General features: G+C 35.8%; 1 protein-coding gene across 2 annotated transcripts in view; it reads left to right on the top strand.

Annotated features, from left to right (window-relative positions):
• The window catches only part of LOC126369517 (poly(rC)-binding protein 3), a 196,786-nt gene that overhangs the window by 143,287 nt on the left and 27,604 nt on the right, over window positions 1-25,895 (top strand). For both annotated transcript variants that reach the window (XM_050013987.1, XM_050013988.1), the window contains exon 4: window positions 23,138-23,192. The gene's annotated coding sequence lies outside the window, so the exon portion shown is untranslated. The remainder of the gene's footprint in view (window positions 1-23,137; window positions 23,193-25,895) is intronic.

Raw genomic sequence — 25,895 nt, 5'->3', positions numbered from 1 at the left:
CTTTTTGGATTTATTTACGGATACTATACTTCTTCTAGTTCCGCAATAACACCCAATCAAATAACGAAGTTACACTTTCAAATAGCAGTAGAATCCATGAATGTCAAACACTATTCACGAATGTATGGGCATGAAGAATGAAACAGAGATAATACCTTCGTCACTGTCTGCCGGTGGAGAATTGATAATGACACGGTTACAAAGGAAACACCAGTCGTGCGCATGTCTGCAAACCATCATATCGCAGAAACACTATAATAGAACACTAATATAATGAACAGAACACAACAACATTTATCTGAATAGCGTCCCTTTTTGCCTCATGACAGTGACAAGTGCTTCCGTGAGTGTCCGCCGTAATGCTCAACAATGGCTACCCTACATCTATTCCACAGACTATGGTATTACCGACTCGTTCTCGATTTGTAAAGGCTTCCTCTCGTGCCAGTTCCGATATTGTATCACTTGACATTTCCAATCAGAACTACATCGCCCGCAAGCGTCCGTCAGCCTCAAGTAAACTCCTATATCTCGACGTCACCGACGCATGATAGTGTCGCTGATGTCTATTCAAACATCAATCTAATGGTACCACTTTATTAACCACCAGATTGACAGTTAATAATACAGGGCCAGTCAGCCGGATCAAGCAAAGTTCCGTAAGACTTTTACCGATAATTTTATTACCGGTTATGGATGTTCAAAGTCTCTTTATACAAGTTAAAGACAGAGCTTATTCAATAAATTCTCCCAGAAACTAAAATACGGACTTAAGAGTGGAAGAGGGTTGAAGTAAAATTGAAAATTTCAGAACAAATTTACTGTTTTTGTGAGAAATAGAGAGTTAGGACTTGGACAGACAGAATACGAGGTTGGCAAGAAATTTCCATGTCGAGTGAGACAAAGTTTTCTCATCATGCCAGCTAGTTCATAATTATTTGTTAGCCACATCGTCACTGCTACAGAATTTTTAATTAAACCAACAACCAACCAACATTTTAAGATTTGCACAGAGGTTTATTACCAATTTTCTCCCTATACCTAGGTCTTAGGTGCTGTGAACTAAATGAAAAATATTTTGCTTATAAATTCTCGTTGGTGGGATTTATAAAACGTAACGTAAATTTACTTGAATTATTACCAATGCGCTAGTTTAATTTAACGTAACAAAGATAATTAAACAACTTACGATCCACTAAACATGATTTAAAATAGGATAGTAAGTACCTCATTTCTGAAAAAAGTAAAAAAACCTCAACGTAGCTTCAAAAAGTTGTCGCGATGGCAGGTCTCTGAAATATTTCACTCGCTCCACTTAAAGAGTGTCCCAGTTGCATAACTTGCTTATGCTGTTTTACTTTGTAGACAACTATTTTCCAATTGACGCTTTTTATTTTATTTATTTACGTCAGCACTTTAAAGGAAAATGTTTATGTTTTCTTACTGGAACGAGAAAATACAAATCGCAGTCGTAGCAATAGCTAAAGCGTTCCAATTAACCCGCTGCGTTTTCCTGAACTCCTGTGTTTATTAATTTCGGCATTTGAAATAACTTTTCAGAAATTAATTAGAAATTTAGCAGCGTCAGTTGGAGTTTAAAAACTTCGATATAATGTCGGGCAGCTTGCAAGTGGTCCGCGAACTTCGTTTACCTGCCTGTTCAACGCTGACTCTGTCAAACTATCGAAAATTAGTTCTGGAATTCTGGTTAAAACTTTAATTGGTTGTTCAGAGCCAATATGTGGTTCTGTTGGCTCAATCTAAAAGTCACATGTAAGTTTGGGGGAAGGAAATTGAATCTTTGCTTAACTTTTGTTATGTGACGCAATCTTGCCAGATGAATGTACTTACTCGTGAATATTAAGAAAAATCGCAGTAAAACAATTAAAAATTCAATTTAATTTAGCCTACTAAATTATTTGGTCTACATTTCGATTCACCACTTAGATAGACGAATTCAGTTCTATTCAATGAACGAGTCTTATCAATATTGCTTATTCGCCTCAACGCAGATGTTTGGGAAAACAGTTGAATGGCGATATAATGGAACTGGGATCACAATGTCCGATATCGAAACCATGTTATGCGGCTTTAAACACAATTTGACGGTTAAACATCCCAACATAATGTTTTAAATAACTTTATTTCGAAAATATTCAATCACTCTTAAATATTTTCAAGCAAATTGATGTCCCTATAAATATATTTATTATAATGTATCTTTGTACAAAGCAATTTTTAAGTTTTGCTGATATATCTCAACATTCAATACCTACAAACTTAACTCAACTTACAAATATAATTTAGAACTTTATATTTTTCTAAAACGCTTGTATATCATTCAGTGGTGGCCCTAGGGCGGCGCGAGCGGTGCTATGGCACCAGGCGTCGTCATAGTGGGGGCGCCAAAATCAACCAAGACGGGACCACTCTCACCGGCGACCGCTGAGGGGAGCAACAGAATCGGGCACGCCTGCCCACCTGCACCATAGAAGATTCTGGGGACGCCATAAGTATAGTTTTGGAAAAATAAACCTAGTTCCACGTAGCGCATTAAAATATCTGATACCTACTATTTATAATCATGCTTGTAAGGGAACAAACGGGTTCTGCATTTAGAGAGGATGAGGGGCGACAAAGAGACAACACGCACCACTTAAAAAAAATACTATGGCCATCACTGAAACAATTATTATTACGAGATACTACTGATAAACTTTCAAATTTCCCTTTATGACTGATTGGTACACAAGTGTCACTTCCAGTCGTCCAAAAACTACACGTTGGGTCATAATAATGCTTAAGTATCCAAGACGTATTATTATGTCCTTACATCTACTAGCAAACGTACACATGTATACGATTACGGTTATATTATTGTTTGGTGTGCCATTCTTCTTGGCCGCGGCGTCTGCTCCGTAGAATCTGATTAATAGCAGCAATATTCGAGCGCAGCCCCTATGAACCCAAGAATTGTTCCCCCAATGTTCGCAGAGTTTGCCTTGTGCCTTGTTTCCAAACATAACTCAACGCCACCACAACACCTATTAATATTTTATTGCATACTACGTGAACTGAATTCTGGTGCGCCGTGTAATCTGAGCAGGCGGAGCGAGCCGCACTTGTGGTTGGCAGGTCAAAGTTGCGAGTGAGGTCTGCTACGGAATTTTTCTTTTCACTCTTAACACGATACTCAATGCACTCTTACAGGAGTTGGGCACCCTCAGACCTGTTGTCTCAAATTTTTCAATCGCGTGAGAGCCGTCAGCCCTCTCCATCCGTCTGGCAAAGTAGTTAATGCTATCTGAGGCAAAACTACACTATGTCATTAAAACGCACTTTACGTGTACAACATTTTCGAAACAACGACCATTCTAAAAGAATCGTATATTAGTACCTTCTCGTTGTACCTAATAATTAGATAAGACTTGTCTTTTGATCTTGAATAAATTGTCAAGCGAAACACTGGTGACTCAGATAATAAGCCCCTATCTTGTACTTTATTTGTTTTGCGGTTAAGCCCTGTTTAAGCGAACAATGATAGCTTATTCGTCGATTTGCATTGTTAATGATCGGCGTATAATTGTTTTGTTCAACACCATTAAAATTGTACAGCGAATTGCGGACTAGGGTATTGACACAGGTGAGCCAGAGTTTTGATACAAATTTATGTCTAATAACGTATGATACGATTGATGAATGTAGAAGCAAGAGAAGTGTGCCAAGATCGAAGCAGGTGGAATTTGAAGTTTCTGTTTACTCCGGTGTGAGAAACTATAATCTTCTTCTATCGTGTGGGTTGTGAGGTGGATTACCAACCCCATCAAGCCTGGTGTCACGGTTACTATTGAGCCGCCAAAGGCCACCAAGGCGTCAAAGAACTAGAATGTTAATACTGGGTGTTAGTAAAATTCCACTTGATATCAACTCAGAATTGCCTGAATCATCCCTCAAAGTTTTCGTTACGATGTCACTAACACCCTGTATATGAATGAATATAAGGAATGATCCCGGAAACAAAGATTCATCAACGGTATGAGTAAAGCCGAAAAATTTCATTAGACTTTTAGAACGGTGAGCACGTTTAAGCCCCTGTCCATTACTCTAAGCTTTTAAATTCGGTGCAGCTTTATGTATAGTGAAGTACGAAAGTGGGTTAAATACAATTTTGACGATAGGTATTTCCATATTTGTACAGAGCTTTTGGAAGATTAAAGTGGTTTTAATATCTATATTATAATAACACCTGTATACTTATACTATATCGTGGACTAATAGTTGATCCGCGTCTTGGAATATGTAAGTAGTGTAGGACAGACTTCGGTAGATGGAGTGACGACATCCGTAAGGTAGCAGCAGCTGGAGGAGAAAATCGGAGGATCGAGCAGTGGACGAGCTCAGGCTGTTAACGATGATGATGATAAATAGTTGAAAAGAGCCAATTGAGATCTGCCTTTGCAGATCAGGATGTACGCCAGCATTTCGTAATTTGGCCGATTATTTCACTCACTATACATATACAGTCATAAGCAATATAATGTACTTACCCACCTTAGGACTCTGTCGCACTAACATATTTGACATTTAGTGAGACTTGCAGTTCAATTTGTCAAAAAAGTTAATGTGATATGGTACCAAAGTGTATACATATTAATGCTCGTGACCGTACATACGCTCATTAACTCACGATAGCTCATCTAGATATGTTTTGTATTTCATAATTACTCATTCATGGACTTTGTAGTCAGTTTGTAGTGGTAGAGCGGCGTTATTATTGTGTCTCATTGTTACACCAATATTGTTCTGCCCGATACACCGGCCGTGGGATGTTACTATACAATACGGCTATCGTATCGATTCAAGGGTTTAGCGTCCCGGGCGTTGTGGAAAACTAAGTTTAGACCATATATTTTATTATTTTTATGGACCCTTTCTAATAGCTAATTGGATAAAAATAAACTAGAATAAGCAAAGCCATAGAACATCATTTCCTTAACGCAGAGTAATACGGTTTTCACGGAGTCTGCTTACCTAAATTGAAGATTTAAAATGTTAATATTTGTAAGCTACCTCACAAATATCGCAATATCAAATAAATAGGCGCAATCGGATATCGCAAGGATGTGCATTTTAGGGTTAAAATACGCTAAGAGACGACGTCATAACTCATTAATTATATAAAAGTTATCTACGAAAATTTTAAATTCAACATATTGTATAGCTGATACGTGTTTGAACAATTTGTAAAAAGTAAGTACATATAAGTTGCCATTTGAGCACAGCATAGCTCAAATCGTCAGTTGTTCGGACATCGCTAGACGTCATGCAATTCACGTCAACACTTAGAATTAGAAAATGTTAATTACTTATCGAAATAGAAAATGAGAAAATTATGTGGTGTCGCCTTTGTAATGCGTTCTCCCGGCTGTGTGCGGTCGAATACCTTGTTTGCCGGTTAACAGCGGTAATGAGCCCCACTAATTGATATAATGTTTAAATCCGCCGATAAAGTTTTGTTAGGTGTTCAATGGGCCACTCCATTGACTGGGGCCGGGATGATAGCGGACTGACGTCACTAGATAGTATTTTTATATATTATGTTACATATTTATATATTATGCATATAGCTGCGTCTCTTAAACACACTGGCACTCTCATGTCAACCAAAAAATAATTTTCTTAGCGTAGTAAATAATTGCAAGTTTTTCTCCAACATTTTACCTATTTGTGTTATAGGTGATTTATTATGTAGGTACTCGTAAAAGATTTAAATTTCCTCGTCAACGTCTGTATGAATAATCATTGTAATTTTTATTTTATCGTGTTTACGACACCAGACATAAATACGGAGAATACTTACCAATGTCAACCTACACAAGTCGACATGGAACACGGACGACATCAATTTCGAGGAAAGTAAAGTGCCGAGAAGTATCTCATAACGGTTTCTTCAAAGAAATTTTACGAGTTTCTCGAGTACCGAACAACATCGCTATGCCTTCTTCAGTAATTGAATAATACCGCCATACAACTAATATATCTTATAAGGAAAAAATCTCAAAGAAATGTAAAAAGAGTTTGTAGTAATGACACATTTCTTGTGTTGTTTTTTTTTTTTTGAGTTTTAAAAATTTATCGCACAATGTAGAGATGTAGAGATAAAGATGCTTGCAAAGCCTGTATTTCAAATAGAAAGGTGAGGTATTAAAATTCAAAGTAGGATGAGCCGATAACTATAAGCGAAAGTTTTTCCAGAATATTTTCGTGAGACGCTTTACTTTGGGGCGCGCTGTGAATTTTTACGTTTGTTCCAAAAGTTGGGATCAAATTAGCATTTATCGACTATAGACTGGATTAAACGGCATCGAGAAGTGCAATTTTATTCAGTGAATCGGAGAATATCGCCCGCAAACTTATTCTATTTCATTACCAAACGGCTTCGTAAATTATTTACAGATTGCCTTTAAACTTCTTCGCTGCCGCAGCTCTTTTCGATGGCAAAACTTTGAACTTTATTACAGCAAGCAGAGTACACCTAAAAGTAAATTGCAAAATAATGTTTAGGTACCCAAAATTGCTCGGTCGACATTAATTAAAAATCACTATGTTGGAAAGCGCTTTGGCTATTACTAGACCGCCGATATTTCCGTGAAATACCCTTTTATGGTCGGCGCTGAAAGCATGCACGCACGACGAGCAAACAGGCTGGCACACCGCAATCTAGTACCGGCGACACCATGCGGCGTCAAACTCATGATTAAAACTTAACTGTTACGTTAGCACACAATGCCGCCGCTTAATTAAAGCTTCGGATTGGTCTAAACAGTCGCGTGCCTGTTAAAACTTTACGTCAAGTGCGGAGATAAGGGAACTATTGTTACAACGTGTAATTGCGTCAACTTCCTGCTTAGTTCGAGCTAATCCCGTTTGACGTAATTCTGTAATACATTCATAAATAAATTTTAAGCAATTGGTAGCAAACATGCAAAGAAACACAAAAGGTAGAGAATATCACACACTATCCATCATAATATTATTGTTAACTATTAAAACCAAACACTGGATCACGGTATACGGGATTTTATTTTAATAGTTTTGTAGAGTTCATAATCCCCTCACTATAACAAAAATGTAATAGACAACGTAAAAATATTTGGTTGCGTATTTCACGTGGATTGGCAAGGAAAATTAATATTCGAATGAAAACTTTATTTTTCACGTGTTTGGACACGGCTGCCTGAAGGGGATCGGGCCTCGTTATATTTCCATTTGCAAAACTTTTCAACTGCATTTGTTGAACCTCTTTTTACAATTAATATTTCAAAGCAATTTGACCATGTTATTACAAATTAAAAAATACCATACATTTTAATAGGGAATTAAACAATCCCGTGCCTCCTCAAAACTAATTAATGGCAACCTTTATAATTTTTTTACAGGTCCATAAATATTAAAGCTTCATTCATGAACTTTCGCAATATTTTTGTAAACGGCCGCTACAAAATCTTTTTCGTGATGTTTAAAAATATATCATATTTTTTTAACACTGATCATTATTTCTTTTTATATTCAGTAAGTACTATTACTGCCATAAAAAAGAAATGCCATTTTGTTTTAAAAGATATGCAAATCTCTTTAAAAACATATCTGAACTCGATATTTGGTAAAGTTTATTGAACAAAATTCATTTATTATCTCCACTTCTGTAGATATTACAGTCATGGGTATAAACAGGTAATTTTTTAAACAAAATCGACAAAAATATATACCTACTCAGCTGGAACAGTTTAAAAGCGCTATGATTTCACTTTTGTGGATAAACAGTCCATCATCTGCGATACTCAAGCAGTACATTTACAACAAACTTCCCTATTTGGCAATTTCTTTTATTCTACAGACATCTGTCTTGTTTCCGGACCCTTTTCCAACCCTCGTCTGGGTCTCACTATTGGCTGTCAATGTCTTCATAGTTTGTTGTCAATATCCTTTCCTGAATATTTATTGGTCCAATAAAATTGATAAAATATCGAACGCCGTATATTTATCTATGACTGTTACTTATTAATATAAGTAGTATTCATAGTAATCGATTAATGCCAATTCTTAGAAAACTATGATAAACGTGTCGCAGCGTACGTACCTAATAAACATTACACCGGGTAAGTTGGTATGGCGTAAAGGCAATAAAGACATTTACTTACGTAGATATATAATTTTTGTATTCCGTATTTCTGATTAGTTTACAGTAATAATAATATCACTAGGGAATATTACAGAATCCCTCTAAATGCGTACCGACATACCTACTCCCTGTATTTCAATGTATACCTTCTTAAATAAAATATTTCAGCTGAGCCGCTTATTATATACCTCCAAAGCTTTGAAAAGTACTGTACTTATACAAAATAAGATTCGCTTTAACACAAAAGTCGCCTTTCGGTAGGTCTACTCGAAAGGGTCCGGATTTCGAGGGCCTTTACAGATTTACAAGAAAAAATCGAGAAATCCCCCGTAACATACATGAACTCAAGGCATTAAGTAAATTGTGGTTCCCACTTTACATAAAGTACTTACAGGATAATATATGTAGAACAATATTGTGTGTTTAGGGAAATAACTTCTTTTCAATCATGGATGTTTTGGTTTGGAATTACTTTTATAAGAGATTTATTTTATAAGCGATTTTAGGGTTTAGATACCAGTAATAGAGGTTTGACCATTGTCTGCCGACCGAGACCAAAACGGATGAGTTATGAACTCAATATTTAATTGAAATTTCATAGACGTGTTTTGACAATTTATAAAAGTAGATCTATATTGTCATCTACCCTGTACCACACCCCTCGTTTTACACAGACTCTACACATTGACATTATCGACACGCGCAACTGTGTGTGTGACGTTTAAGGGCAGTCAATTACAATACCTTATTTAACCGTTATTACTTACTTCGGTAGGTAATACTACTTACGAAAGATGCTTTTATAATAATCAGTTAAATATGTATTTACCACACAAGTCACAAACAGGAAATTTTGAACAATAAAGGTTTACAATAAAAATAAATGAGCTTTACACTTGACTTAAAAAATCACCGAACTAATCAATTGCAATTAAATTATTTTTACATTAAGCACATACCCTAGGTTCAATTTTATTGCAAATTATTAGTAAGTTTTGATAAACAATCCCCATGAAAAATAAAATATTTACAGGCGCCGCACGGGCGAGCCAGTGCGGGCAATTACTGTAAGATAAAATATTCGAATCCGGCGAAAGAACGTCGGCATCTAGTTTCAAAATTCGAACGTATAAACTAAACAGATAAAAAATAAAAACAACAGTCCGCGCGCTACCTTCACGATTCAAGTCTAAACTATGTTCAAGGGGGTGAGGTAAACCTAGCTCAGACGCTGGCGGGGAGCGGAGAGTTGCCATTCTATACGTAGTATTATTCCTTATTCTATGCCCGTACTCAAATCATCATTTGTTCGGATATCGCACGAATAGATTCACGTCATGAGGAAGATCGCTAAAATTTTATATCTGTTCATCAAGATCGGCACCAGTTTTTAAATTAAATATAACACGAGTAACAAGGGAAATTCTATCTTCATCTGAAATCAACAGCTGAAGCGACAAGTACTCGAATATTTTAAAAACTTAGATACTAACTACTGGCGCACCACCGGTTTCACCTCAGTAATATGATAAAGCACGAACTTATTTATTTCACTAAAAGCAAGCTTAAACAATATTTTTTTTAATTGCGGAGTAAAAGCGATTCTAGGTTTTTAATTAGCGGGAATCTCCTTACCTATCTCTCAAGCCATGATCTTGGTTAGGTAAGTAGGTATAGCTGATATATACAGAGTGTTAGTGACATCGTAACGAAAACTTTCAAGGATGATTTCGACCATGATTCTGAGTTGATATCAAGTGGAATTTCCTACTGATGGAGTGCTGATTTGGGACTATGAATCTGGTGTCCTGTTTATAAGTGATCGAAATCGGTAGAGTGCTACTTGTACATGAAAAAGCAGCCTATATACGGCCCACTGCTGGACACAGGCCTCCCCTCAATCAACCGGAGGGAATATGCTTCTCCACTACGGGTTTGTGGAAGTTTTTTTACGGCCAATAACCGGGACCAACTTGCTTAGATGCTTAACGTGTTGGAACTTGTACAACGATGATAATGAATGAAGAGGCTACATAATTCCGTAAACATCTTGGTTTTTGATAATTTGGAAATCAGAACGTGGTTAAATCATGTCGGTGTTCACTCACTGACTAGCCTTGATCAAGAATCTGTATACAGAATTAATTAATTACCATAGCGTTCCAGTCGCAAACCCAATCGTGATTATGTTGCGCATAATTCATTATGTACTACGTATTATGTATTAGTGGGCAAGTAGGAAACCATAGCCTCGGGCTCACGGCAAATTACACACACGACCCTCAATACAGACTCAATTCTATTTCATATTAGAAATATATTAGCTTAGTTCCGTGTCATAGAAATGTTATTACGATGAATGTTAAAAAGTCGTTAGAAAGGGCTTGTTTGAAACTATCTAAAAATACATATATCAAAATGGTCCTTTAGAGTATACACCAAACGTACCTACGCCTATAATTATCTTGTTAGGCCCTTGCTTACTTGCTTAGAGAATTCGATTACCTAATTAAATAAAATTACGAAGAAAATCTAGATCAAGAATATTCAAAACCGGCAAGCATTTTGATAAGTGTGGATGAAGCAAGTGGTTTGTTAAAATCGTAGCAAGTCCATTTAAAATATATAACTAACTAACTAATTGCCATATATATGATATGCCATATTGTTAAACGGGTAACATAGTTCTTTTTCACCTCTTAAACAACACTTTTCTATACATGTGATATAAAATTTTCACATGTAGGACTTTCTTTTTAAAATAACAAACAAAAATGCTTTCCATAAACGTGTTTTATAAACAACTCCGCTGGCCTCGATCTTGCATCCTTGAGTTCCATCGTACACGAATAGGAGAAACATGTCCTCTTTTGCTAAATCCGAGCAATAACCTGACAACAAAACCTCCAAATACAAATAATTTATTTGCCAGAATATGGTAAGGGATAAAATGCGTAACAAAGTGGTTTCTCCACGCAAACAATACATTTTAATGGCGCTAGTTAACACCTAACTAGACGTTTTAATTAAATTTCAGTGTACAATGTTACATTTTAGCCCCGGGTGTTATAAAAAGTAATGTTAATAAGATCCGCCGGCAGGTTTACGCGGTTGTAAATCAGGCCTCTTTTCATTTTGGCAGAGGTGTCTGTTCATTTCTTTTCCGTCCGTGAGGAATTAAAGCTGTCTATGGGTAATTGCGAGAGTCCTTAGAGAAATAAAAATTAAAGTATGGTGCCCTTTATTAAAGAGCTGGCTGCAATTTGAGAGGGACCCGGTAGAATTGTTCGCGTAAGTAACGACTACGTTAATTGCCCCGTGTAAATTTGAATAGATGTGGGCTTATAAGATGTTCAAATAATTGTCCGCGTATTATGTCTATATTAGGGCTCTATCTCACTAAAACGATCCGGCCAAGTAGTTAATGCCATTTGCGGAAAGTCTACAATACGTCACGTCAAAAAAAAACTAAGGCGCCACCAGTATTTCTCCAGCAACAAAATATGTAGTTATTATAATATATATAGCTGCAAACCCACTGACTGACTGACTGACTCACTCACTCACTCACTGACATAATTGTTCTCCCAGAAGGAGCGTTGGGGGGTGAAAATGGTGTATGGGGGATGTGATCAAAATTTTCCGGTGAGTATGGGAAAACTTCCAGATTTAGGAAAACTGCTCCGCATCAGGGAGACACCCTACGGCCTGGCGAAACTATCGCACCTGGAATGATTATTTTTTCGCAAAACCTATTTAAATCTTGGTCAAATCCAATCGCCGGTGAAAAAAGAACAAAATGGCGGAAAAACAAGATGGCCGCCATACAAAATTTTGTTTTTTCAGAAAATGTCTCGGGGGCAAAAACAATGTATGGGGGCGTAATCGGAAGGTCATGTTGAGTATGGATATACTTCTCGATCTTGAAAAACTGCTCCGCATCAGGGAGACACCCCACGGCCTGGCAAAACTATAAAACCTGGAGCAATTTTTCTTCCGCAAAACCTATTTAAATCTTGGTCAAATCCAATCCCCGGTGAAAAAAAAAGAAAATGGCGGAAAAACAAGATGGCCGCCATACAAAATTTTCGTTTTTCCAGAAAATGCCTCGGGGTAAAAATGATGTATGGGAGGTGTGATCAAAACCTCAAGTTGAGTATGAAAATACTGTTCGATCTTGAAAAACTGCTCCGCATCAGGAAGACACCCTACGGCCTGGCAAAACTATAAAACCTGGAGCAATAATTTTTTCACGAAACCTATTTAAATCTTGGTCAAATCCAATCCCCGGTGAAAAAAAAAACAAAATGGCGTAAAAACAAGATGGCCGCCATACAAATTTTTAGTTTTTCCTGAAAATGCCTCTGGGATAAAAATTATGTATGAGGGTTTTGATCGAAACGTATTGTTGAGTATGGAAATACTTCTCTATCTTTGAAAACTGCTCCGCATCAGGGAGACACCCTACGGCCTGGCGAAACTATAGGACCTGGAGCTTTTTTGTTTTCACGAGACCTATTTTAATCTTGGTCAAATTTTATCGCCGGTGAAAAAAAAACTAAATGGCCGAAAAACAAGATGGCCGCCATACAAATTTTTGTTTTTCCAGAAAATGTCTCAGAGGTAAAAATGATGTATAGGAATGTGATCGGAACGTCATGTCGAGTATGAAAATACGTCTGGGTTTTCGATAGCTGCTCCGCATCAGGGAGACACCCTACGGCCTGGCGAAACTATCGCACCTGGAAATTTTTGGTTTTCATAAAACCTATTTAAATCTTGGTCAAATTTTATTGCCGGTGAAAAAAAATAAAATGGCGGAAAATCAAGATGGCCGCCATACAAAATTTTCGTTTTTCCAGAAAATGTCTCAGAGGTAAAAATGATGTATTGGGGTGTGATCGGAACGTCATCTTGGAAAACTGCTCCGCATCAGGGGTCACCCTACGGCCTGGCAAAACTATAGCACCTAGAACTTTTTTGATTCCACGAGACCTATTTAAACAAGATGGCCGCCATACAAAGCTTCGAACTAATATAGGACACGCGAGCAGCTTGCTGCGAGCGAACCACGCGACATCTAGTTTGTTATATAACCTCCCTCACTTCCAATATATTACTGGCAACTGAATCTCGAATAATTTTCCGGTCATGACGCAACCATAGTGTACTAGTGAGATAGAAGTCTTAAGATTAATCAATCAATCATCATTTATTTGCGGAAAACATTGGTATCATCGGTTGTTAAAATAATAACATACTACCTAAATGTTAAACCACAATATGCTACATGCAAATAATTATAGCAATAGTAATTTAAAAAGTAATCAACAACAACAACAAGTATACATTAAATTAAATCCAGGAATTATTTTGTATAATCATGTTACTGAAATACTATACTAACAAGACTTTAGTCTGGATAGCGAATAGGAATTGCTTGCCAAAACTCAAAGTTTCTAGTAGGTACTCTAGCGAATTAGGAAACCTGCGCTTACTAAACTTAACAACAGTATCGGGCAAGTTTCTGATTTACAAAGACTATTCAGGCTAAGGTCAAACTATAACTTACGCACCGACATCTGCCTGGACAGGGAACAGTATTTATTTATTTAAAAGACGAGCACAACAGTTGACAATCATAATAGAGGATAACATCTAATAGTGTATAAGGTATTATACCAGATTGTAAAACCAGTAAAGTGCCGTACAGCATGATCGACCTTAACCACTGTGATAGCCTAAAGAAAAAGACAAAAAATAAAAAAATTGAGGAAAATTGTTAACGATGTGAAGCACAGATAAATATTAATTAGGTATAATAATATGTTAGTAAGTGGTAATGAACAATGATTATGATGGTTATGTAAGTAATAATTTACTTAATTAAATTTACAATGGAGCGTTTGAAAGTCCGTAAGTAGAAGAAAAGAGGACTTTTTTTAGTCACAATTTACTCATTTGCGAGTACGAGTATAAAATGAGTGTGGGCGATGCTTCTCACGGTGTGTTGGTACAGAATAATACGGCTGGATTATTTTATTTATTTACACATTTATTGTTACAAAACATTGTTACAAACATTATTAATATGTCGTCGTTAAACCCCAAGAGGGTTAGTCCCGACACCATGCCCACAGCAGGTATTAACGTTGTATTGTATTGTGACATACAACGATAGGGCCCGCCCAATATAGACCGCCTGGTTTTATAAGACGATTCCAAGAAGGTAGAACAAAATCAACAATCTACACCGAACTACACTTCCGCTGGATATCACTCACACATTAAATAGTAGGTAAGTACATAGTACAAGTAGCGAAGTCGTACGCATACGTAGAAGGGGCGGCTCGCGTCGCAGCGGTCCTGCGCTGGACAAATGTGAATAATGTTGTTGACAGCACTTTTATTCTATTAATTAAATTTAGTACACGTTATGTAGATTAATCTTGTTTGATAAGAAAGGCAAGCCCATACTTAAAAGATTCCAGTTTACGACAATGCTATTAATTTAAATATATGTATTTGTAATTTTGTACTAAGGTAGGTACAAAGTCGAACTATAAACGTACTGAAGTACTTAGCTCGACATATTGAAAAACTTTCACGTTGGGTCTACCTAGAATCGAACCCGTGACCTCTGCTTTGGTATAGAGTTCATGTACTTAAAGTTATAGCTGTGTTAGTATACGGGATGCAGGCTCTATGTAGGTATTATCTTTTAGATTTATTTTTATTTTATTACGTTAACTGTTTTACATTAGAATTCAAGAAACGGCGAAAACTAATTGAGAGCCCTCAGCGCCCATTTAATTAATGTCATTTGTAGCAAATCCACAATAAGTCACATCAAAAAAAAAAACGTCGCGCGTACACGCAAATGGAGCAGCCGTGTGAAAAGACCGAATTTTCAAAGATTCGACCTCAATTGTTACCTTATGATGGATTACACTAAACAGCAACTGCAAAAATCTAACTAGAAAATTACTGCATTTTCTTATATATTATTTGTTGCTATTTCTTGTTTTAAGAAAATCCTCAATTTTCATAACGAGAAGTACCAATAAATACGCACGCACTACCTACCACATTTAATTCAGTGTGTTTCATTACCGCTTAAGTGGCCCAGCTCACAACACCGGGTCTAACACAAAGCGAAAATCCCTCTGAAAACATTCTACCACCTAATTACGCGTCTACATAAATTTCAATGAAGGTAGCTCCGTCTAGAGTCGAATTTAACGACGCCTTCAATCTTCCACATCGCCTAACGCGGGTCACAACTCAATTTTATAGGAGTAATCGTTTATCGGAAACCCTCAGTCGAAACTTTTGTTGCCGAGTTATAGTAAGCTAGTATAATTATAAGTAGGTTTTCATTTACTATTTAAAAAAAAGGTTTTTGTCTTTTTACGTATAATATAAGGAAAATAATCAACGTAAAATGTGCTTTTCATCTTATTCCGGCCCAATGCCGCACGAGGTTCTCCCTCAATAAAGATCGTCATCTTGTTAGCAAAATTTTAAATAGGTAATTTCATACCGTCTGGAAATTTTTGACTATTTTAAGACGGTATCTGCAGCAAAATTCAGCCTATATCCGGTTTTTAACGAATTCCTGTCAGTATCGCAGCATGATTAACAAAATAATTCGTGAGACCAGTGCTGGTGTATTGAAAGACCTAGGTACCTACACCTAAACGAAAATATCTCAGTTGGGGTATGTACAAGTTCTTAGCCCAGCAGTGGGATCGAATAAGCTAGCTTATCTTGCTGACCCAAAGGCCACGCCTTGATTTTTCCACTCCTCTCGACTTTGCGCGATCTCCGACCAATCCCTCTGATAAGTATTGAGGTCGTCACATTATCTTTCACGCGGTCTGTCTCGACTTCCATGCCCGCCTTGAGGTGTCCAATGAGTAACTCGTTAGAAAAACAACAAGTGAAAAAGTTGTATTAGTTATCCATTATTTTGTAAGTAATAATAACTGTCTATGTTACTTACAAAATAGGGACAACTTAGATAAGATAGAGAGAGAGAGATAAGTGATAATTTTAAAGTGGATACCTATCCACTTCCTATCTCTAGGTAGGATAGGTAGGTACCTATCTAAGTATCGAACATTTAATTCAGGTATGAAAAATTACTTAGAAGTAAATGTTTTAATACATTTTGATCTTTTAGTTACAAACATTCGCTAAATTACAAAAAACTACGTAAGTACGTCCCGAGAATCTGCAGTAAGTAGATCCTAACCGGTGGAGATATGTCTTTGAAAGCCACCTGCCCGAGGCTTGCAGTAATCGGATTACTGCTGAATATGAGCTAGCACGCCGGGGAAATATGTCTAAACACTGCAATCTGCTCGCATCCTACTTACATTTGTTGGAAATTTCTTGCGAAACGAGCTCAGTAAACATTTCAAGGTTTTTTTTATGTAACAACTATAACTCTGAATTACAATTCACTATATTATCACAATATCCTCGTAAGGCTCAAATTTCCAGATATTAGTAGTTAATTAATGGGATTTGGATTTTAAAAGACATCTGGGCCTTACAATCCAAATTACAATCAAAATAAAATATAATTAGTAAATAAGAATTGCCAAAGATTAAAAAAATATACATATGCTTATATCTTTTTAAATATAAGTTCTACGGACGATAATTATTTCCTTAGTTTTTCGAAGACTGTTCTATTTCCAATAATTAGTAGAACGCAAACCACTACTAAATCATGGATCTTAACATATCGTATTTTACTTTTGGGTTCAAGGTCGTGCAACCCTTTCCAAATTATGATTTCGTGAAACTTCAAAAGGAATCTACAGAGGTTGATGATTCAACTGATCGAAAATCGTAACTTTTTAATATTCCTCCGTCATTTTTAAACCTCAATAGGATGTTGTATTTTTTTAAATATTTTTTTAAAGCCATATTCTCTTCCACATGGTCGCAGTAATTGAAGACAAGCCAGTGGCTGTGTTAGTATGTCGCAAACAAACAAAGTAGAAGTTGCATTTCTTTACAAGCGCCAGGTCTTTCATACGACTAAGCCGAGTCAAGTAGCCTGAACGACACACCGCGCACGCGCCCATTCTACCACGATACGATATAATATATTACATTTATATTTACAACTAAACTCTGCTTTTATAAAATAGCGTAAGTAATAGTTACATATTTTTACAAGAAAACTCGCGAGATAACTGAAGTCGACCCGAAAGAAGTCGCCAGTAGTCGCAACAGCTGTTTTATAAAATGGATATGCGTTCTTCACAGGCAAAGGCATAGGCTACAGATTTAAAAAATCTAAATAAAACACAGATAAAATGTACTTAATTACAAGTTGATAAATGACAACGCTTTATGGATGGTAGAAACTGCCATAGGTAAACTAGGTGTGTATTAGAGGCATCTAACCTAACCAGGCATGGTTATTAGGCAAAACTACTTATTTTGAATTTCCTATGTGATTATATTCTTAAAACATATGCATAAAACATATGCATTGCATATCTACTATAATTACGACATCACATACGTATGATTTCAAACATACCCATTTCACGTGTAGTTTTCTTAACTTGAATACCGTAGAATAATGGAGCCAGATCCTCACCCGAAGCAATTAAAAGTTGCAAGCTTGCTCTGTGCTACGGATCTCGTCACTGGTTTTGGAAAGGTACGTTATTGTTCCGCTTCTTGTTATCACTTCAGTTTCAGATTCTACACTGGGAGAACTCTTCTAAAGATGGAAAATGATGGATTAAATATCTCTCGCTGCTAGTCTCCTCATTCCGCGTAGATATAATTATAAGTGCATCCTGCTAGGTCACGTTGGCGTGGTCTACTAAAGTACGTCAAATAGATTATGTACTTACCTAAATTTTGAAGTATGTACCTACTTATGAATAAGCACTTTATGTTTAGTTGTTATGTATCATTCTACAACTTCGCATATAAGAGCTGTTGTGTAGTAAAAGAATAATTCAGTTTAAAAGTTCAAAATAAAACGGTCAGGTGTAGTGACTTCGTAGAGTAAACAGTGGGATGCCAATATTGTTGCATGGTGCTGTGTAGCGGAGTTTGTGCGTTACGGTCCACTGGGCTATGCCAAACAGTCCGCCTCTATGACTTATATTGCGTTTAAATTCAGTTTCAAGTTTTATTGGTGCACAATTTCATTTAAAAAATGCACGTTGAAAGCCCGTGGTGTTCCAAATATCCAGTTTATCGTTTGGTAATAAACTGAACCCTATCACATTGGTCTAACAGAAAGCTCGATGAGGTGTGGGTACTTAGTTCATCTTGCGATAGATGTACCTCTGACTACCCCAAATGAGGAACTTTCCAGGCTACGATCCCCAAAAAAATATAGATGCAGACATATTATTTATTTTTTACCGACTTCAAAAAAGGAGGAGGTTCTCAATTCGACCTTTTTTTAATGTTTGTTCGGGCATAACTTCGTCGTATATGAACCGATTTTGATAATTATTTTTTTGTTCGAATGGAGATATTTTATCATTGTTTTTGGCTATAAATGATGACGACGACGACCCATTATAGATTTTTACAATACAATACAAATACACTTTATTGCACCAAAATAAAAAGAAATAATTACAAAAAGTCTCTTAACTAAGTACATGGCAAATGGCGGCGGATTTTTCTGATCAAACAAAATAAAAAAAGCAATATAATTCTTTTATATATGCCTCTGCCAGTAACGTTTCATTCTTTCTTTCCACTACTTACATTATATATTTAAATAGTACCCTATTAATGATAAAATAGGTAATTATCACTTGACATTGACTTTGTACAGCGCCATCTAGCGCACATTTTGTGAAACATCACTTCATTTACAATGTGCAAACTGAAGCTTAACAAAGTTGTTGCGAGTATTATAATTATACCTTGTTCTTACTATAGACCTATTGGGATATTTGGGATACAATATCATCAATTAGCCAATGTATTACTGCTGTCAATAGCATACCAGTATATTCGCTACATTTTTTTCTCTCCCTATGCGTAAAAGTTTTCTTCCTTACCTTTGTGTTTTCCCATTTAACTTTCCCTCGTGTGATCAATCAAAATGGTTCTGTTTGAATGATCTGCCATTGGAGAGTCATTTTACAGAGTTATACCTTCTTACATAATGTCCTTAATACAATTTCGGTGGTAGCGTTTATGGCTATCAAAACTGTGTCGAAATCGTAGTAAGTGGTCTAACCCTACCCCAATGGGACATAGACGAGATCTTACTTAAGTTATGTACGTATGTCATTTGCCTAAGGTCTCTAATATGGCCTACTCTGGTAGAAAAGGCCTAAGCTTTATTTGAGGTCATATACTCTTTAAAACGTTACAATTCTTTAATTTATAGGAGTGATACGTTCAGAACGAAAATTCCACTTGATATTAACTCGAAATAATGGATTCATCCCCCTCAGTATTCGTTACGAGACGGAAGTATAAGTAGCCATACGTGTTCGTATGGATGTTAGTGACACCGTAACGAATACTGAGGGGGATGATTAAGACCATGATTCTCAGTTGACATCAAGTGGACTGTCCTGGCCGATTAGTCATGTTTTTTGTGTTATTTTTAATTATTTTCAGTTCCATACTTTCTTACTTTATATCTCTAGGGACCTACATTACGGCTACAACTATCCTACTGCGACATAATATTTAATATATTAGGTATATCATGGCTAAACTTGTGTGGCGAGTAAAAATATCGCAGCAAGAACGGATCGTACGAATAGGGAGTAGGGAGCATTTTGTCATAAATATATGACTTAGTAGCTTAAAAAATGCTATTATCATTATTATTTTCTTGGCATTCTCTATTGATATAAGGAATATGGAGAAGATACAAATAACATAAGATAGCTTTCCGCCGAGAAAATAGTAATGCTTATATGAGATGGGTTTCGTAATGATATTTTAATGTTTCCGAATTTTTCCTATCGTCGAAAAAATATTGTAAGGCTTTTTTGGGAATGAGTCACGAAAAAGTATTTATGCGTGCTTTTTTGGTTTTATGATTTTATTACTGTTCTATTATGTTATGAGGGATTTGCTTTTTGTGGTAATGGTGGAAATTATTAGCTCGAGGCTAACCGCAAACCACCGTATATATAAACGTATATTATCTGTGAGTAAAGTACCACCTACTTATACATACACATTATGTTCTATAGTGCTACTTTTTACTTTTTAGTGTATTAACTAAGTAGGTACCTAAAAAAGTAATAGGTAAATAATTATAGTCCCGCGTGTAAATTGTTTTCAAATTACAAAATCGAAATTACGGAAACAGGTAAAACGTATTTTTAATATTATGAAAAAAAGATAACGGATATCCCGGTGTTCTGTCCGAGCTTAACTTTATTGAACGTTTTTTATCTTTATTGTTATAAAATGATGTAATTTGATTTGATGGACTATTGATTACATAGAGTAAGTAGGTAGAGTCACCTGTTACGTGTTAGTCATACTTAGTTCATCACGCGATGAATGTAGATAGGTGCTTTTGTCTACTTCAATTTGGAATATAATCGTGAGCTTTTGTTAATGTTGTGTTGTTGTGCAGTATGTACAGTCGTGATGTACCCGATTTTTTATTTGAAAATTATAGAGTTTTCTACCTGAAACTGTCCATTAGATTTATTTTCATCATTTCAAAGGACTCTATACTGAATCAATGTTTGCTGAAGTAAAGTTTTTGAACCAAAAACATCTGCGAGTCAAAGAATCCCTCTTCATTGAACATCTTTGGCTCAAATTTCGGATAAAAATATAAACTATAACTAAAGTTTGATAAACTTTTTGCAATACTTATACAACATAGATTACCAGTGTAGCTACTATCCTTGTGTATAATATAAAAGAGATGTAACATTCAATGAATATAACAATCACAGTGAGTATACCAGAGGGATTTCTAAAAATATATGAAAAAATAGACAAAGTAATTCGCCTTTAAGGTACGTGCATAGGTACAATTTAATTGTCAATAACATATCTTCAGGCTCAGAGACATGATTACACCCGCATGCTAGTGTGGCATGCAGGAATGCGAGATATCCAGCCACTTTACAATGCTCACATAGATTCCTGCGGACATCAATATATACCTATGTTTAGCTAAATCCTGCAACAGTGGCCCCTACTTGATTGCATCATCATACCAAACCACCAGCAAATAGGACGGCCTCGGAAACGATTACATGCTATAAATGCGTGTTCCACACATGGTCTGCGATGAAAAGTAAAACATAGAATATGTATGTAATAAGTATACCTACTAATAATCCTTATCGACAAGAAACATAACATACTTAATCAACTGGAAATTTGAACTGAGTCTAACATTTTTTTATTTCGTATTTAACTCCATAGTAATTTGTTAGTTACAGTAAATTTTATTAACTTTCTTAGTGACTAATTTAAAAAAGCAGTATTATTTCGTCTTTACGTCTGTCGAATGCCTAACGACCTGTGGGCTAAGATCACCACAGAAAGGTATCCGAATAGAGAAAGACCAAGCAGGCGTGGCAGACCAAAGCGGAGATGGCGCGACGACTTGGATGCTTTCCTGCAAGTCTGGCCAGAGGAAGCGCTGGAGAGAGGGTCTTGAAAGAAATGAAGGGAGGCCTTTGCCCAGCAGTGGGACACTTTAGCTAGATACACATACATACATAAACTCACGCCCGTAATCCCTAATGGGGTGGGCAGAGCCACAAGTAATCAAAGACAACTTGCAGCCACTGTTGATACGAAGTCCAAAGATGGATATGATGAACCTAGCTAGATAAGATAAGATTTCGTCGTAGGCACCAGTATCAGGCAAAATAAGTGCCTTTGTCCAGTGCTCTAGAACACAGCAGTCAACCCTAAAAAATATCGAAATAATAAAGACTAATAAGTAAAACATTAGGATCTTCTCATCTTATTTAGCCTATACGATCCCACTGCTGGGCAAAGGCCTCCCCTTGATTTTTCCACTCCTCTCGACTTTACAACCACTAAAGAACTAACACACACACACACTAACTAAACATTAGGATACTCAACCCAAATAAAGCTGCTGGGTTTTGAACGACTTTGAACTACCTAATTAATAAAGATATATATTAAGTGGGTATGTTCCAACGATGGAGCTCTGAGCATCAATACAAAAAAAAAACGCGCATGGAATTCATTCCTCGTTTATATTCTTTGTGCCTCAAACAATTTTAAATTAAGTATAAAGTGTTTTGTGAAAGGAAATAAAAACATTTGCAATTCACGAGTCATTTACAAAGTAGGTACGGAGGTAATTTTTCACACAAAAGCCCGTATCTGTGAGTAACTCTATAAAGTGTATTATGAAAAATTTGCATGAAAAGCCTCGGGAAGATAAAACAACGGAATCTGGCAGACTTAATTTAAAAAGCGACCGTTTTGTATTAGAGGATTATTAACTTTAATTGGTTTTCAGGGACTGGTCTGAGATAACGCTTATTGTAAATTCTCTTCTTTTAGATAATTAATGACCTACAGCAGAATATTTAGGCGTATTTTAGATTAGGTACTAAAATAATCGTTATGTGCCTATAGGTATTTGTATATAGGAAGTTATGGTGCCTAAATATTGATGATAAAAGCCCACTATGAAACAATTCGCTAATGAGGAGGGGAACACTTGATATTGTGATATTTGCATGAATCCAAAAACAAATTTCAATTTACGTAGGTAGATAATATGCAATTATACATTAGTCATAACGTGCAAATACCTACCAATAGCAATATAAATTTACAATGTTATTTACTTATATTTATATATATTATTATTATCATTATTATTCTCATTCATTTGTATTTTATGATTAATACCATTGTAAATTGTTGTGATCAGTATATTAATTTGTGTTAATTCGTTTGTTTCAGGTTATTTGAAAGTTTGAAAGCTTTCGGATCACTGATCAGCTTCGCTAATTATCATGTAAGTACCTATACTACGTACCTATAGCAAATTATATATGTATCTATAATAAAATAATTTAGTAATAATTCAGACATAAATAAATCGTAATACTTATATTAAAAAATATCTAAATTAAATCGAATGAATAGACTAAAATTAATCCCAATTCACCGTGCAACTAATATAAAATTATCACCAAAATAACTAACATAAAAAATCTAAATACTTAAGTAAATAAATGATTTAATTAAAACGTCTTAACGCATTTTTAAATGTGTCCGTTGCCCTTCGTAGCAGGTAAGTAGGGTAGGTACCTATTTAAGTAAGTACACCAAAAACGTCGTACGTACGATAAGGTGCAAAAGTCCAATCAGTTTCTTGCAAAGTAATAAATTAACTGGTTGCACTTAAGACTGGTTACATGTCGTTTCTATAATAGACCATAAACACCTACAGAAATATAATTTTCATAATTATGACAACTAATGGTTCATAATTTCACCACTGTTTACAAATAATTCCCTAGGCTCTGTGACTGCACTTTTGCTCTTAGATTGTACCTACTTATAATATGGTAAGATTTGAAAGTAACCTGTATTAGGTAGGTAGGTAAGTATAATAAATTGTGAATGATACATGTACGTGTCTCCAGGAGTGACGGGGAGCGGGAAATATTGCCCAGGTATCCAGCAGGGATTAAAATTGTTCTAAGGTAATATATCACGTGAGGTAAAACCACATTACACGTAAACGCTCACCATCCATGTCCGGGAAGCTCAGTAGTCCCGACAACATTCCCGTATCCGTATTTCATAGTCTTACAAGGTACATTTGGACGAAATAATATTATTATCTGTTTTATTTTACTTTTTCTATCTTACTCATCAGTCTTATATCAACGGGGAGGCGGTGAAGATGATTAACACTTTCACTGTCCATGCATTACATGTAATGCACTGAAGACCTAGCTCGGTGCGTCCGTGCATGACATATATCACACTATTAATCACCAAGAATAGTGTTGTTCCCGAGAAGCTTGAAAAACCAAACAAATCAATGTTATATTTTATTCAACCTGCCAAATTGTTCTACAGTGCACGATTCTACGGGGTAAAACTTTTTAAGTTTGTGATGTACTGTACTAAACATGATAATGTACTTTGCAATTGTTTATAATAATAAAAAAAAAGTAAAAGTAATACGGTTTATCTTTTAATCAAACAAAAATTAAAAAGGTTTTCTCTTACCAAATTTCAGCTAAAATAAATCTTTTTTTTAACATTTTTAGTAATTTTTAGTATGATATGTAGTGAACACAATAAGTCACCTCCACATTCAATACAATATACCTATTGAGTGACACAAAATTAATGTTGCATCGTGGAACTATGTCACCTAAATCGTTCTTGGCATCATAATATATTTTCTTACAATCCTCACATTCGCCTGAAAACATATTATTTGTTACTTATAAAATTGATCATGTTTCGACGTATTTGGACAACACTATTGGTCGACGATTGAAGTTCATACGTCCGTGCATTGCATATAATGCACTATTGGACGTATGGCAATTGTATAGACAATTGCCGTGGGCCAGTCAAAGTGTTAAAATGCGTATACGTAGAGGCTGTTAGTAACATCGTAACGAATACTGATGCGGATGATTCAGACCATGAATATGAGTTGAATAATTTAAAAAAAAACACAAGAAGGAAACATGAATTTTGCGACGGAAAATTCCACTTTATATCAACTGAGAATCATGGCCTGAATCATCCCTCAAAGTTTGCGTTACGATGTCTCTAACACTCTGTATATTTTATAAGGTAAATACGCGATTGAAAAACACTTAAAACACTCCTTTTACACTATCGTTATAATTTTACACTAAACATCGCTAAAGAGGTAAATAGTAAGCATTTATTCTACATATGCTTTGAGCAAATGCAGATTATGACTTCCTGGAAAAAGTTCTTTATCTCTCACAAATATTGATGTTGTCTTTATCTGGTCCGTATACTAACCTTAGTAAAGGACAATATAAAATGTAATACTTAGATCAATGTTAAAAGGTAAACACGTGTACTGGGATTTTTTTGCTACCTATATTGCTTCTCTTTATTTTGATCAGAATAATAATCGGTGGTAGATGTAATTGTGCCTGGGTGTAATAAAACGGGCCATCATTCAAAGTACCCAGAAACGAAGATAAAGATGCATATGTCGTGGCCAGATCATAGAATTGACCATTTCATGAAATGATCGACCATTTCATGAAATGGTCGTATTTCATGAAATGGTCGTATTTCATGAAATGGCCAACTTCAACTGACCATATCGTTTAAACGTCAGCGTTTAATGATATTTCCATCCACGTTTGGCCATATTTATCATTAATGTAGGGTGTCCATGATAAGTGGTGTAATAAAAACGCGAAATAAGGTAGGAAATTATGTATTACTCTAGTACAAAGTACAAAAATGTTTAAAAGTCAATTAAAAATTAAAAAATCATTTTCGATTAACGGAGTGTTGATGTAGTTGACATATACGCCGTAACTGCATCTCGCTTTGAAGTCGTCGTCATTATTTTTTGACACTATTTCATACCATTGGTCATCATTCAGTATACTTTTCGTGTGTAAGATAAACATACTGGCGGCGTAGGGGTGGCCCAAGGGCCACCCCCGCCGCACCCTAACCTACTGTTATGCCTTGT

This window comes from Pectinophora gossypiella, chromosome 9 (genome assembly GCF_024362695.1).
Source record: "Pectinophora gossypiella chromosome 9, ilPecGoss1.1, whole genome shotgun sequence".
Classification (NCBI taxonomy): domain Eukaryota; kingdom Metazoa; phylum Arthropoda; class Insecta; order Lepidoptera; family Gelechiidae; genus Pectinophora; species Pectinophora gossypiella.
Note: the sequence above shows the minus strand (reverse complement) of the source record. Positions and strands in the feature narration are given on the sequence as shown.